Genomic DNA, 15441 nt, shown 5'->3' on the forward strand with positions numbered 1-15441 from the left:
CACATGGAGTACAGACTTAATTGAATGTGATTTATAAATTGCTGCTGTTATTGATTCTGTTGTAGCCGGCAAAACCTGCTGCTATGTACAGCAGCTGCATTCTGTGGTTGAGGTGTGCCTGTATCCATTAATGGATGTCTTGGGCACAGACACAGTTTCGTAACAGATGTCATTTACCTAGAGTGACACTGCATATGGAAATCCCTGCTGTTTCCTCTTTGCACAGCCAAGGAGGGGAAGCTGTTTTCTCGCTGCACTCTGAGTTGTATTGCTGTCAGGTAATGATTCAGAACGAAAGAGTTACCTTTAAAAAACATTCCACCAGGAGACATTTCTCACTGTGGCAAAAATAACTGTATTAGCATTTTGTATGAAGCAAAATACGTTGGTACAGTTACTGAGAGGAAGAAGATTTCAATACCAACAAGTACAGATCTGAAGTCCTAAGCCTATACAGGCTTGTTGTTCATGAGACTCTGTATAATAAAAACACGTTTATATTCTTTTACCAATTTATTTTTCATAATTAGAACACCACTATTTTAGAATATACCAGTCACATGTTAGCACCTTTTAAGAAATACTATTTTTTTTCACAATCCCCATGTTGTCTTATTTTCTTTTCCCATTACCTTATTTACTTATTCACTTTCCATTTAGATCACAGCCCTCCTGCTCTTCCCAGTATCCCTTCACATGACTCCTTCCCCTCTCTCCACTTCACATCTGAAAAGGGCAAGGAACCCCTGTATATCAACCCACCCTGGTGCCACAAGCCACAGCAGCACTAGGCATGTTCTGTCTCACTGAGGCCAGACAAGACAAACCAGTTAGGGGAACATGATCTACTACAGGCAGACAACAAAGCCAGGGTAAGAACCTACTCTAGATGTTGGGGAGACCCACATGAAGACCAAGCTGCACATCTGCTACTTACTTATGTGTGGGGGACCTAGGTCCAGTCCATGTATGCTCTTTGCTTGATGGTTCATGGAGTGGTCGTGCCCTGCGGGTTCCTCAGTCCTTCTCCCAAGTTATCCACGAGACTTTTTAAATGAAAAACTGTGTATCCAATTAATACAGAACTGGCTATAAGATCCTATGTAGGCTGTGAAATATTAAAATTAAAGCAATGTGTTATACTAGGCAAATACCATGTTATACTTTGATATTCTTCATATCATTTTAACTTTCTCCATATCTGCCAGTAATCATTCTATAAGCTGTTAGTAGGTCTGAAAATAATATTTCCAGTTAGAAATTAAATTTTATCTACCAGGGCCCCAATTTGACATGCTGTGTAATATGTTCTAATCAAATGTTCCCCTTTCAAAAAATAAAATATAATTTGTGAGAAAATAGGGCTGTTTATTATTATCATTAATAGCTAGCACTTGCTATGTGGTAGGTACTTTGTATGTAATAGATACCATCATTATCCCCTGGGGCAGTAATTAGTGCTATTCAACAAATGTTACCTGATATCTATCTGCTGGCAAATGCTATGGTTACAACCCCTAATCCCATGACCCCTTTAAAATGAGATGTATGAGCTATCCCAAGTTAGGAGTAAATTCAATGCACAGAGGCCTCTGGTAACCCATCTTGTAGATGACAGTTAATTAAACTTGGTGGGTTCATGTTCTGTGACATAACCTCTGGACTGATAATATATGATAATCTTTTATTAAAGAAACTGAGATATAGGAGGATAAAGGCTTCTGAAATGTGGAGTTATTTTCCCCACTCCTTTTGAAAGGTTTTAGTTTTTATTTCATTTTTGAGAGATCTTTGCTGCTCTTTTAATTTCTAATATATATGTGTGTGTGTGTATCATGAATTATCTTAATATATTATATCTAAGGAGCTATTTACACACACACACACACACACACACACACACACACACACACATTTGTTCCCATAATTTTCCAACCCATCAAAAATATTGTGATTTCTGTCTAGAATCCTCTATGTTTGTAGCAAATAGTAACCCTAAAATGGGGATGTAGATGAAAAGGTCAGTAATTTCCTAGAAATTGTCAACCTTGGAACATACCTGCACTCTCAGCTATTCTGGAGAAGTTTGCAGGGCAAAACCCTGTCTTAAATAAGAAATGCTTCAAAGGAACTATGTCCTGTTACCTATCCCCTGAGAGATACTTTTGTTTATAAATGGGAGATTTATTAGTCAGGTTAGGAATTAAATGATCTAGAAAATTTCCTCCCCAGTGAACCAGGCAGAAATAAATTACAGACCAGCAATACTAGGAACATCTCCACCCACAGACATAGCTTCCTGAATTTCCTCTGCAACTTTATGTCATCCCCTTAAGTCAACTATTTGAGGTTGCTGAGGATTCTTTACCTAAAAAAAAAAAATCAATAATTTAATTCATTCAGAGTTAAAGGATGTTAAAATTCTCCTCCAATATTAAGATCATCAGAGAAGAAAGAGCAGAAAGATTGAAAGTCAGAGATGAAAGTAGTGCTATGAAATGCTGTTTTGTGCACATAACACAGTTGTCACAAGCACATCCCTATGCCAAGGTACACACAACTGACTGACTCTCTCTCTCTCTCTCTCTCTCTCTCTCTCTCTCTCTCTCTCTCTCTCTCTCTCTCTCTCTTTCTCTGACATAACCATGCTCATGCGTACTCTTTCATTCATGTACTAATACATACACACACAGACACACACACACACACACACACACACACATGATAAGAGGATGAATAGTTTAGAGGGAAGAAGAATAAAAGACTGTAATGGAGAGGGCTGCAAATCTAATCACAATACCTTCTATTTATTGTCAAACATCAGCAATGTTATTTTTTGTTCTTACAAAAAAGTATACTAGGAAGAACTCAATTCTGGAAATAAATTTACATATAAATCAAAAGAAAGATAATAAGACAATTTATGGCTGGAGTTTGATTAGAATTTATATTCTAAATTTGGCCATTTCATCCTTTTTTACCCAGATCTATTTATATATAATCGGCCATGAATCACAATTTTTATCTTCAGGGTGGCTACTATCATGAAGCACATCATTTAAGATCACATTAAGTATTAAACTGTTGATGCATGTAAAAGGCTTAGGACAGTTGCTGGACAGATTCTAAATGCAATATGAAAGTTACCCCACAGAAAAAGATAGCAAGTTGTTGTCCAGTGTCAGCCTGTCAGTCTTGAAACATACTTACAGGTGACATTATAAAGATTATTTTGGATTATATGTATACACATACACAAACACACACACATGCTTGCAATATCAATCAGTGAAAAACAAGACTATGAATTTGAAGGAGAGCAGAATGGTGTATATAGGAGGATGTAATGAGAGTAAAAGTCAGGATGATACATAGTAATTAAATTATAATATCATTTATTAAGTCACTATCACTAATTGTCATAACTATATACAAACTCCTAGATAAAGAGCACATAGTATATCTCTCAATGCTCAGAACAGTAGAAGGATGTATAGAGTATTAGAACTTACATTAGTAACTCCTCTCCACACCCTCCCCACAACCACCCTCCATTTCTCCTATCCCCTCACCTGAGCACATCAGGTATCTGTGGGGGCTAGGTACATCCTCTCCACTGAGGCCACACAGGGCAGCCCAGTTAGAAATAGAAGAACACATCCCACACAGGTTCCAGTAACACTGCTCACACTCCAGTTGTTTGGGACCAACATACAGACCAAGCTACACATCTACAATACATGTGGGAAGGGCCTAGGTCCAGTTCCTGTATGCTCTTTGGTTGGTGGTTCCGTCTCTGAGAGCCTCAAGGGTACAGGTTACTTGACTCTTTTGGACTTCCAGTGGAGTTCCTATCTCCTTCAGGGTCTTCAATCCTTACCCCAAATATTTCATAAGTCTCCAGGTTCTATCCAGTTTGCCTGTAGGTCTTTGCATCCGAGTCAGCTTCTCAGTGGAGCCTCTCAGAGGACAACCTTGCTAGACTCATGTCAACAAACCTAACAGAGTATCCTTAATAGTGTTAGGGATTGGTGCTTGCCCGTGGGATTGTCATTGCTTGGCTGTTCCCTCAGTCTCTCTTCTCTCCCTTATCCCTACATTTCTGATAGACAATAAATTTGCGGTCAAATTGAGGGTAGGATTTTGTCCCTATTGCTCCACTGGGATTCCTGCCTGGCTACAAGAAGTGGCCTCTTCAGGTTCCATATTATCAATGCTGTGAGTCACAGCTAATGTTATCCTTATCAGAGGGCAACATCCAAAATTTATGTAGAACTCAAGAAGTTAGAAACAAACACCACAAATAACCCAATTAAAAATGGAATACAGAGTTAAACAGAGAATTCTCAACAGAGGGATCTTGGATGACTGAGAGGCATTTAAAGAAATGTTCAAAGTCCTTAGTCACCAGGAAAATGCAAATGAGAACAACACTGAGATCCATCTTCACTTGGTCAGAATGGCTAAGATCAGAAACTCAAGTGATAGCACATGCTGTCAATGATGTGGAGTCACGGGAACATTCCACCATTGCTAGTGGGAGTGCAAACTTGTAAAACCATTTTGGAAGTCAGTTCGGTGGTTTCTCAGAAAACTGGGAATAGTTCTACCTCAAGACTCAGCTATACCCCTCCTGGAAAAAATATCTAAAAGATGCCCCACTATACCACAGGGACACTTGTTCAATTATGGCCATAGCAGCTTTATTCGTAATAGCTAGAAACCGGAAACAACCTAAGTGGTCCTTGACTGAAGAATAGATAAAGAAAATGTGGTATATCTACACAATGGAATACTATTCAGCTATTAAAAACAAAGATATCATGAATTTAGCAGGCAAATGGATAGAACTTGAGAATATCATCCTGAGTGAGGTAACCCAGACCCAAAAGGACATCCATGGCATTTACTCACTTGTAAGTGGATATTAACCATAAAATTAGGATACCCATGTTATATTCCATAGACCTGAAGAAACTAAACAAGAAAAAGAAAAATCCAAGGATGCCTGAATCTCACTTAGAAAGGGGAATAAACTAGTTGTATGAGGGATATAGAGGGAGGCAACTGGATGGGAAAGGGGATGTGGAGAGGAATTGGGGAGTAGTTCAGAACCAGGTGTAGGGAGGGAGAAGAGAGATGGCCGTATGGCCATGAGAATGAATGGAAATCTGCAACTGGTGGGGGTGGGGTGGTGGAGGGCATTGAAGGACATACCAGAGACCTGGGATTGGGAAATACTTTCTTTCTAATGGCATGTCAGATATAAAGAGTACTAACAGGACAAAGCAGTGTTCTTCCTTTGTTTTCTTGCTTGGATTAATTCAGATAAGTAATGGCCTATGCAACTCTCAAGTTCTCAGAATCCTCTTTTATATTCTATCAACCTTTTAGTGACTCCTCACTCCTCAGAACAGAAAGAATAGGTACAGGAAAAAAAAGGCATAGTAATGAACCTTTAAAAATTGATGTTATAATTTAATTACATTTCTTCCTTCTTTCCCATATCCCTAAACACTTCTATATAACCTCCCTGTTCCCCTTCAAATTCAGGCTTTTTACTATAATAAGAAGGAGGACCTGTAATTTAATAAACATTAAAAATGTAGTGTAAAAGGTAAAAGAGGGGCAAAACTTAGACTTTGTTAGGATTGTTACAGAAATAACATCTGTAATAAGCTGGCATTTTGGCTAGAATGTAAAGGCCATTTTGGATTTTAAATGAAAACAATGACAGAAATGCAAAGAAGATCTTATGAATCACTGGATTATTCTGAGTGCCTATCCTGCAAATCCAAGAAATGTATGTAGCACTGAGAATACAAGCAAAAGAGAGCCTCTGAGATTCCAATAATGAAACTGCCTTTCAAGGGCTGTTTTAGATCCATAATCTACCTTACTATACCCACCCATCTGCCCAGATACTTGTTATCTATGGTTCACTACCAGATGCAGTTATTCTTCAATATTCACTTGTGCCTGGTCAGGGTCAGGCACATCAAGCAGAGTGAAAAAGATACTATCTTATGTTCTCCCCTGTCCATTTCTCTACTAAAGTGTGTTTGAGCCAGTGGCAGGTGACCTAAACATAATGTTTCCCTCTACTCACAGAAACTTCATTTTATATTTCTCCTGTTGTCAGGGACAAAACTCCAAGTTTATTTTAAAAATGATTTCTCTTTCATCCTTTTGAAAGATAACATTTCTTTTTCTTTGAGACTGGCTAGTACAACATACATCTCAAAACTGACACTGTATTTTAGGCTTAGATTTTTTAAACAGTTTAACCTTCCTTCTAGCCCACCACCTACCAGAGCTAGTTGAAAGGACAGATGAACAGAGCAAAAGGGGATATGGCCTGTTCAGAAATAGTTCTTTGGGGCAATTCCAATCATTGTTGTGAGGATATCAGCAGGTCAGTTCACAAGAATGGGAATCAGCAATGGTAGCTTGATTCACTCCACCATTCACAAATCAGCAATGGCAGTTCAATCTAGAAGAAACTTCAAGGCCCAAGTGTGCAAGAAGACACCTGGAATACCATGAGAAGTTGTATTGTGTTTCTCTCTTCATCTTACAACAAACAGTGATCAGCAAAAAATGCAAGGCAAACCAATGTCACAGTGGAGTCAGTAAAGACCACAGTCATCAAAGCCCAACAAAGACCAGCAAAGAGTGAAAAGGTGAACCAATGCCACAGCATCATCCATTGTCTGTTGGGTTATACTTATTACCATTCCAAACATCATATGGCTGCTCAATCATCTGCTTTAACAAAACATCACATGCCCTTTTCCCAAGAAACTTTCAGGAAAACACCTTGTGTCTCTTCTCAGCAAAACTTCCTCCCACTTATCTGCTTTAGCAAAAGCATCCTGTCATAAAACAGTTTGCAGAAAAAAAACATCATTTTGCAGAGCTGAGTCCCCTAAGAAACAAGAAATTTCTTTGTCACTGTATTTTACATGAATTTTCATGCACACATATACATACAAAGATGTAAATATTCTTAATAATATTAAAATGAATAATAAAATTAGGGAATACCCCAACATTTGAGTAAGTATGAGTGGGAACTGCAGCAACATTTGAGTGAATAAGTGACAGCCTATTTTCAGAACTCTACACAACAGAGAGACACTACTGCATAGAGAGCAAAACCTTACAACCTATCAGCTAAGATCTACATTAAATTCTATTCTGCTAAGGGCTAACTATACAAATGAAAGCGTTTCTTACACTAAATATGCCTGAATTGAGCTCAGTGTTGAGAATTTTAGTGTCACAAAGTATTTGAGGACCAAGTGACTTGCAAGGATACCATGGAGGGCCCGCAAGATGCTTCATCAGGTAAAGACACTGCTAGATAACCATGGAGATGCAAGTTCAATCCCTGGAGCCCAGTTCCTTTGAATTCCACAGGCATATAATTGCTTATATACAGTGTGCTCATATAAAGCAACACACACACACACACATTAAAACTTAAAAAGAAATGACACCATATAAGAATGATATACATTTTAGATGCCAATTTGGTTTTAATCAGAGATAATCATGCTTAATAAATTATTTAATTTAGTAATATTTGAAGTTATAAGAGGATTCTAAAAACTATTCAACTCAAGTAAATAAATCAGTAGCCCAATTTCATCTCTATGAAAGAAGCATTGAAACTATGACACAGTACAACAGGGCTCAAGTCTGGTCCTGTGATCAGGATGATAAAAGGAGAACACATGGCTCCTGTAGATCCACATCGTCCAGGTGCTTATTCTTCCGAGTGCCCTGACCTTGAAAGTTATCCATCTACATTCACAAAATGTTCCTGTATTATTACAGAGTTCTATGATACTAATCCTGGGTTTAGTCACTGTTTCATTTCAGAAGAATAGTCCATACATAGAAATTTTAACCTTCATAATTACACTAACAAGCTCACTTTTGATGCTATTATCCTTAACTTCTTTGATATTTCTGGGAACTTTTCTCAGACCCTTCAACTTTGAAAAACAGTAATCACAATTTCAACTTTATATGGACTTAATTTTCACCAATATTTGCAAGTTGCCTCAGATTCCTCTTCTCTTCTACAACTAACAGTGTTTGATACTGGGCTGAATTTAATCCATACAAGTTCATGTCATATACTTATCTTATTTCAAACATTACAACCCCCATTCAAAAATAGAAAAAAAAAAGGGCATATGTACTGAGAAGAAGTGTGAAATCCATTGCAAGTCCTGAATTATCCTACCAAATAGGCTCTTTCACTGCCTCCCCTGGATTTATTCCATATCACGGTGTGACTTACCTATATATATATATATTTTTTTTGAGCTTTTAAAATTCCTTTTTATTTTTACTTTTTAATTTGTTTTTTTAATTAGGTATTTTCTTCATTTACATTTCAAATACTATCACAAAAGTCCCCAAGACCCTCCCACTACTCCCCTACCCACCCACTCCCACTTCTTGGCTCTGGCACTTCCCCGTACTGAGGCATATAAAGTTTGCAAGACCAAGGGGCCTCTCTTCCCAATGATGGCCGACTAGGCCATCTTCTGATACATATGCAGTTAGAGACATGAGCTCTGGGGATACTGGTTAGTTCATATTGTTGTTCCACCTATAGGGTTGCAGATCCCTTTAGCTCCTTGGGTACTTTCTCTAGCTCCTCCATTTGGGGGCCCTGTGTTCCATCCAATAGCTGACTGTGAGCATCCACTTCTGTGTTTGCCATGCCCTGGCATAACCTCACAAGAGACAGCTATATCAGGGTTCTTTCAGCAAAATCTTGCTGGTGTATGCAATGGTGTAAGCATTTGGTGGCTGATTATGGAATGGATCCCCAGGTATGGCAGTCTCTAGATGGTCCATCCTTCATCTCAGCTCAAACTTTGTCTCTGTAACTCCTTCCATGGGTGTTTTGTTCCAAATTCTAAGAAGGGGCAAAAGGTCCACACTTTGGTCTTTGGTCTTCTTGAGTTTCATGTGTTTTGCAAATTGTAACTTGTATCTTGGGTATTCTAAGTTTCTAGGCTAATATCCACTTATCAGTGAGTACATGTCATGTGAGTTCTTTTGTGATTAGGTTACCTCACTCAGGATGATGCCCTCCAGGTCCAGCCATTTGCCTAGGAATTTCATAAATTCATTCTTTTTAATAGCTGAGTAGTACTCTATTGTGTAATTGTACCACATTTTCTGTATCCATTCCTCTGTTGAGGGGCATCTCGGTTCTTTCCAGCTTCTGGCTATTATAAATAAGGCTGCTATGAACATAGTGGAGCATGTGTCCTTCTTACTGGTTGGAACATCTTCTGGATATATGCCCAGGAGAGGTATTGCGGGATCCTCCAGTAGTACTATGTCCAATTTTCTGAGAAAAAGCCAGACTGATTTACAGAGTGGTTATACAAGCTTGCAATCCCACCAACAATGGAGGAGTGTTCCTCTTTCTCCACATCTTCGCCAGCATCTGTTGTCACCTGAATTTGTGTGTGTGTGTTGTTGTTGTTGTTGTTTTAACTTTTCCTTTTTTTAATTAGGTATTTTCTTCATTTACATTTCCAATGATATCACAAAAGTCCCCCACATCATCCCCCACCCACTCTCCCACCCACCCACTCCCACTTCTTGGCCCTGTACTGAGGCATATAAAGTTTGCACGATCAATGGGTCTCTCTTTCCACTGATGGCCGACTAGGCCATCTTCTGATAGATAAGCAGCTGAATTTTTTTATCTTAGCCATTCTGACTGGTGTGAGGTGGAATCTCAGGGTTGTTTTGATTTACATTTCCCTGATGATTAAGGATGTTGAACATTTTTTCAGGTGCTTCTCAGCCATTTGTTATTCCTCAGGTGAGAATTCTTTGTTTAGCTCTGAGTCCCATTCTTTAATGGGGTTTTTTGATTTTCTAGAGTGTACCTTCTTGATTTCTTTATATATATTGAATATTAGTCCTCTATCTGATTTAAGATTGGTAAAGATCCGTTCCCAATCTGTTGGTGGCCTTTATGTCTTATTGATGGTGTCTTTTGCCTTACAGAAGCCTTGTAATTTTATGAGGTCTAATTTGTAGATTCTTGATTTTACAGCACAAGCCATTGCTGTTCTATTCAGGAATTTTTCCCCTGTGCCCATATCCTAGAGGCTAATTGTTGTTTTCTTTTGACCATCTGAAGTGCAACATGGTCAAAGATTCCGACCCATTCACTTATAAGAACATGGAAGATTTTAGGTGATACATGACAGGTGCTGTGGACAGAAGCTGTAGTCTTGCCTGATGATGTACCATGTTAAAACCCTAACACCTAAGGTGTATGAATCATGTATTTTCTAGTGTTGTGATAAAACACAATGATCAAAATCAATATGTAGGTGAAGAATTTATTTTGGCTTTTGGTTCTAGAGGGAAACGAGTCTGTCAGGGCCTAGAAGCATGGCAGTAAGCACCAGGCATGGCTACTGGAGCAAGGGGTTGAGAATTATCAACTCAGTATCAAACACAGGAGGCACAGAGAGTGAACTGGAAATAGGGCAGGCTGTATGCTCTCATGGAGCTGTTGCCCAGTGTATACCATTGTTGGAATGAAGAAGAGTCTTGCAGACACACCATGAAAAATTGTAATCAAGAGTCTTCATTCCAGGGGTGGTAAAATGAATCATCCACTTTGGGCCTCTCATTCTACTTTAGGTTGGGTCAGTTATAAGGTGAAATTTTGGCATTAACTTCACTATTTTCAGCTTCTGAGAGACAGAATAACTTTTAATTTCCAAGAAAGGGAGTTTTCTCCAGATTTATTATGCATAAATTTCTGATCAGAGAATAAGAAATGGTGACATAATTTTTAAAAAACAAAAGAAATGTCATAGTATCTTTTCAAAATAAGCATAGTAGCATTGCGTTTTTATGAAGTCAAGGAGACATGACCCTCTACATTGAGATACATTTTTTATTATTTCCTTTTCAGTCACTGTTCTTGATGCAGTTTCAAGGACCCACATCAAAACAGTTCTACTCCATGTGTGTGCATTTCCTCTACTCTCTCCTTAGCTTTGGTATAGACTGAGTGACAGTCAATTTGGAGGAGATTTTTTCAGCACAGGAATTTCTTTGTAACATTGTTTTCAAAGGCTTTTATAACTCCATATGCTCCCCCTCCTCTTGTCTGTTGTGTAAAACATTTTTGAAATGCAGCAAAAGAAAGAAATGCAATCTTCAACTGCTGTCCCATGTCGTGCTGTGCATTAATTTCCAAGTTGCCTTGCTGGGTGGCATTTATTTCTCCAGTAAAATGGCAAATACTGGGTGCCTTTAGGCTCTGACTCGGCTTTTTTTTTTTTTTTAAATCATAAGTAATTAGAGAAACTGGCCCATGTTGTTTTGGATCAGATTTCAGTTCAGAAATGCTTTTCAAGGGTTTATATACAGCCAGATTAAACATATCCGAAGGCAAATTAGTCTCCTCAAAAAGCTCAAATGGGTTGATTTGTTACTTCAATCCACTCCACAACACCTGGCTCTACATAAAATTGAAGACTCAGCCTAACGAAAAAAAAAATGTAATGAAGCAGCAAAAGGAAATTGTGGTTCAATCTCATTCTCTGCTGTGCAATTAACCTTCTAGACGTGGGGAATGAGGCACACCGTATAAGACCCTGCAGTACAATCTCTTCCTTCCTCCTACGTGGAACTCCAAGTGCCTGTGTAGAAATGAATCCATAAAGCTTTAAAAGCATTTTAGACACCGATTCTCTACTTTGACATTATACCAATCCTCCTTACATGATACTTCTGTGGGGATAACATCCATTTAACTGCTTAGCCAAGAGGGAAGCTACATTGAGAAATAAGCTCAAGTAAGTTTCTAAATGGAAAGATCAGGGCCATCAAAATAAAAGAAAGGAAAGGGGGCCGCAAGGACAATTGTGGGCAAAAAGAAATGTAATTTAAATACGATCTAATAATCACCCGCGATAAACCCACTTAATAGGTGACTTAAAAGTTCAGTGTTTCCAAACATAATTACAATGAACTTGTTAACAGCTTTTATTTGCTCCCAACCAGTCAGAACTAGTAGTAAGTCTGTTATTTCTAACACTAGAAGCTGTTTAAGGTTTCTAGGGAATGGGGGGGGGGGGGGCTGCCACTACCTTTTCAGTTAAGCACAAGAGTGTGACTTGTAGCATCTTCACATCTGAGATAGAGATACCTAAAAAGTGACAGAAAATGATAACCACAAATGCCAAGACGTTGCCAATCATTTCACAATACCCACCTGAGCCCAGGATGATCCAGATTCACTAGCAGGAGTCGAAAAACTTGACATGTCTTTGCCAATGAACTATGATATCTCTAAGAAGCTAAAAAAAAACATGAATAACTAAGAATATATCCAAGAACAACAAAAAAAAATCAGTAATGTATGGAGGGAAAAAACAATAATGTCCTGAGCAGTGTTGTCATCAACTTAGATCTAATGGCTGTTGAGCAAAGGCCCAAGAATGGCCTGCTGTAGGATTTCTCAAGTTATTCACAGAATCCAATTACCGGTGACAGATTCAACAAGCCTGATTGTTTCCATAAAGTCAACCAGGTGACACAACAGGGCAGCGGTGAGAAAGGAATCTCTAAATCAGGGTGCAAATCATACAACACCATTTCCTTCTATAGCCTCCTACATGTCCCAGTAGATGTCCCCCTTAGTTGCTGGGGCACTTTCACCAAAGCACAGCATTCACTTCATTCTCACCATGGACACAAACTCTTCTTACAGACAATAAGTCTTCAATATTATCACCCCTATGTATTTTCCATATCTCTTCAAGTCTATAAAGTTGTCTTTTGACCCACAGTATCCCTTAATTTTTTAAGATGAAATCTCAAAGTAGTTTTAATTTGCATTTTCCTGATATTGTACTGCTTTTTTTATTTAATTAATCATTTACTCAAACATATATAAGTGTATTTTGGTCATATCCTTTCCCATTTACCCAATACAATTCTCCCTAACACCCCCATCTGACACTTGCTCCTCCCACATTAACTTCCCCTTCTTTTTAAAAATATCACACTGACTCTTAACTAGTGTAGGCTGTATGTTCATAGGTATAGCATCAGTCACTAGAGCCTGAGTGTGCAGGCTGGTATTATGTTAACTTGACCAAAGCTAGAGTCATTTTGAAAGAGAAAACTCCAAATAAGAAAATGCCTGCAATGGTCAGCCGTTCCTTCAGTCTTCATTGCATCCCATTTTGAGAGCTGTCCCATGATCAGGAAGCAGCTCCTCATACTGTTAATGATGCTATGTTGTGCTTGCAGACAGGAGCCTAGCATAGCAGTCTTCTGAGAGGTCCTACCCAACAGCAGAATAGATGCAGATACTCACTGACAAACACTGGACAAAGGTCAAGAACCCTATGGAAGAGTTAGGGAAAGGATTGGAGTCCCTCAAGGAGATGGGAACCCTAGAGGAAGACCAATAGTGTCAACTAACCTGGACCCCTGGGAGCTCCCAGACACTGAACCAAATCAAAAAGCAAACATGGGCTGGTCCAATGTTCTCAGCACATATGTAGCAAAGAGCCATGTTTGGCCTCAGTGGGAGAGGATGAGCTTAATCCTGCTGAGACTTGATTGACCAGGATAGGAGGATACCACCCAGAGGAATGGCTGCCCTCTCAGAGGAGAAGAAGAGGGGGAATGCAGGAGGAACTCTGGGGGTGGGGGACTGGGAGACACAGCATTTGGGATAGAAAGAAAGAGGAAAAGCCTGCTAAAGATTGGCCAATGAAAAACTCCATAGGTTATATTTTGTTTGACTATTGATGGAGAGGGGCCTAGTTCACCTTGGACAGTGTGACTCCTAGACTGATAGTCCTGGTTGCTATAAGAAATTAGGCTGAGAAAGCCATGGGAAACAAGTCAGTATGCAGTACAGTGTTCCTCCGTGCCCTCTGCATTAGTTATTCCCCCAAGGTTCCTGGCCTTCCATAAATAATGGAGTGTGACTTGAAAGTTGTAAAACGGAATAAAATCTTTCCTTCTCCATTTTTGACGTGTTATCTCCTTCTCCTCCTCCTACTTCTTTTTCTTCTTCATTATTCATTATTATTTAATTTATTTACTTTGCATCCCAATTGCAGCCCCTTTCTCTTCCATGTCCACCTTCACAAATCCCTTCCCTCCATCCCCCTTTCTTTTCCTCTGAGAAGAGTAAGAGCCTCCCAGTTATCACCCATCCTGGCACAAGTCAAATCACACCGGGACTAGGTACAACCTCTCCCACTGAGGGCCTGATAAGGTGGCCCTCTTATAGAAACAGGGTACTCAGGCAGCAATAGAGTCAGGGACAACCCTTCTCCAATTGTTGTGAAAAGCAAGCTGCTTATCTGCTACATATCTTCTTATAACATAGATGTGTGAACTAATGAACTACATAGATTCATCCCATGCTTTTTCTTTGAGAGCCTACCAGCCTCTCCCAAAGTTCCAGGTCAGTTGACTCTGATGTCTTTCTTATGGAGTCCCTACACCCTCTGGGTTTCTCAATCCTTCACCAACTCGTCCAAAAGACTCCCCAAGCTCAATCTAATGTTTGGTGTGGGTGCTAGGCTCCTCTCTGCAAGCATAACAGGGTATCATTAACAAGGTCAGAGATTGGTTCTTACCCATGTGATGGGTCTCAAGTTGGGCCACTCATTGGTTGACCATCCCCTCAGACTCTATTCCATCTTTGTCCCTGCAATTCTTGTAGGGAGGACACATTTTGGTTGAAGGTTTCTAGGGTAGGTTGGTGTCCTTTTCTCTACTGGGAATCATACCTGCCTTCAGAATGTGGCCACTTCAGGATCCATATCTCCCACTGCTAGGAGTCTCAGCTAGCTTCACTCTCAGAGACTCCTTAAAGCCAACTTGTCAAGGGTCTCTGTCACTTCCTAGAGATGCCACCCCCACTGTGTTTCTGTTTTCTCTTCTTAGCTCTCCCTATATGTGACATGTCTGTCTCCTTCCCCTCCGCTTATCCCACCCAATTTCCTCCCTTCATTTACCTCCAATGTATATTTTATTTTTCCTTCTGAATGAGATTCAAGCATCCTCCCTTGGGTCCTCCTTGTTATTTGGCTTTGTGGGGGGTTCTGTGGATTGCACTATGATTTGTGTACTTTATGGGTTACCTCACTCAGGATGATACTTTCTACTTCTATCCATTTGCCTGCAAAATATATAATACCATTGTTTTTCATACCTGAGTAGTATTCCATTGTGTAAGTGAATAAGATTTTTCTCTATCCATTCTTCAGCTGAGAGACATCTAGGTTGTTTCCAGTTTCTGGCTATTGTGAATAAAGCTTCAATGAACATAGTTGAGCAAGTGTTGTTCTGGCACAGTGTTTTGTCACAGCAATAGAACCCTAAGACAATGACTAATCT

Source organism: Mus caroli, chromosome 2 (assembly GCF_900094665.2).
Source record: "Mus caroli chromosome 2, CAROLI_EIJ_v1.1, whole genome shotgun sequence".
In the NCBI taxonomy this organism is placed as follows: Eukaryota; Metazoa; Chordata; class Mammalia; order Rodentia; family Muridae; genus Mus; species Mus caroli.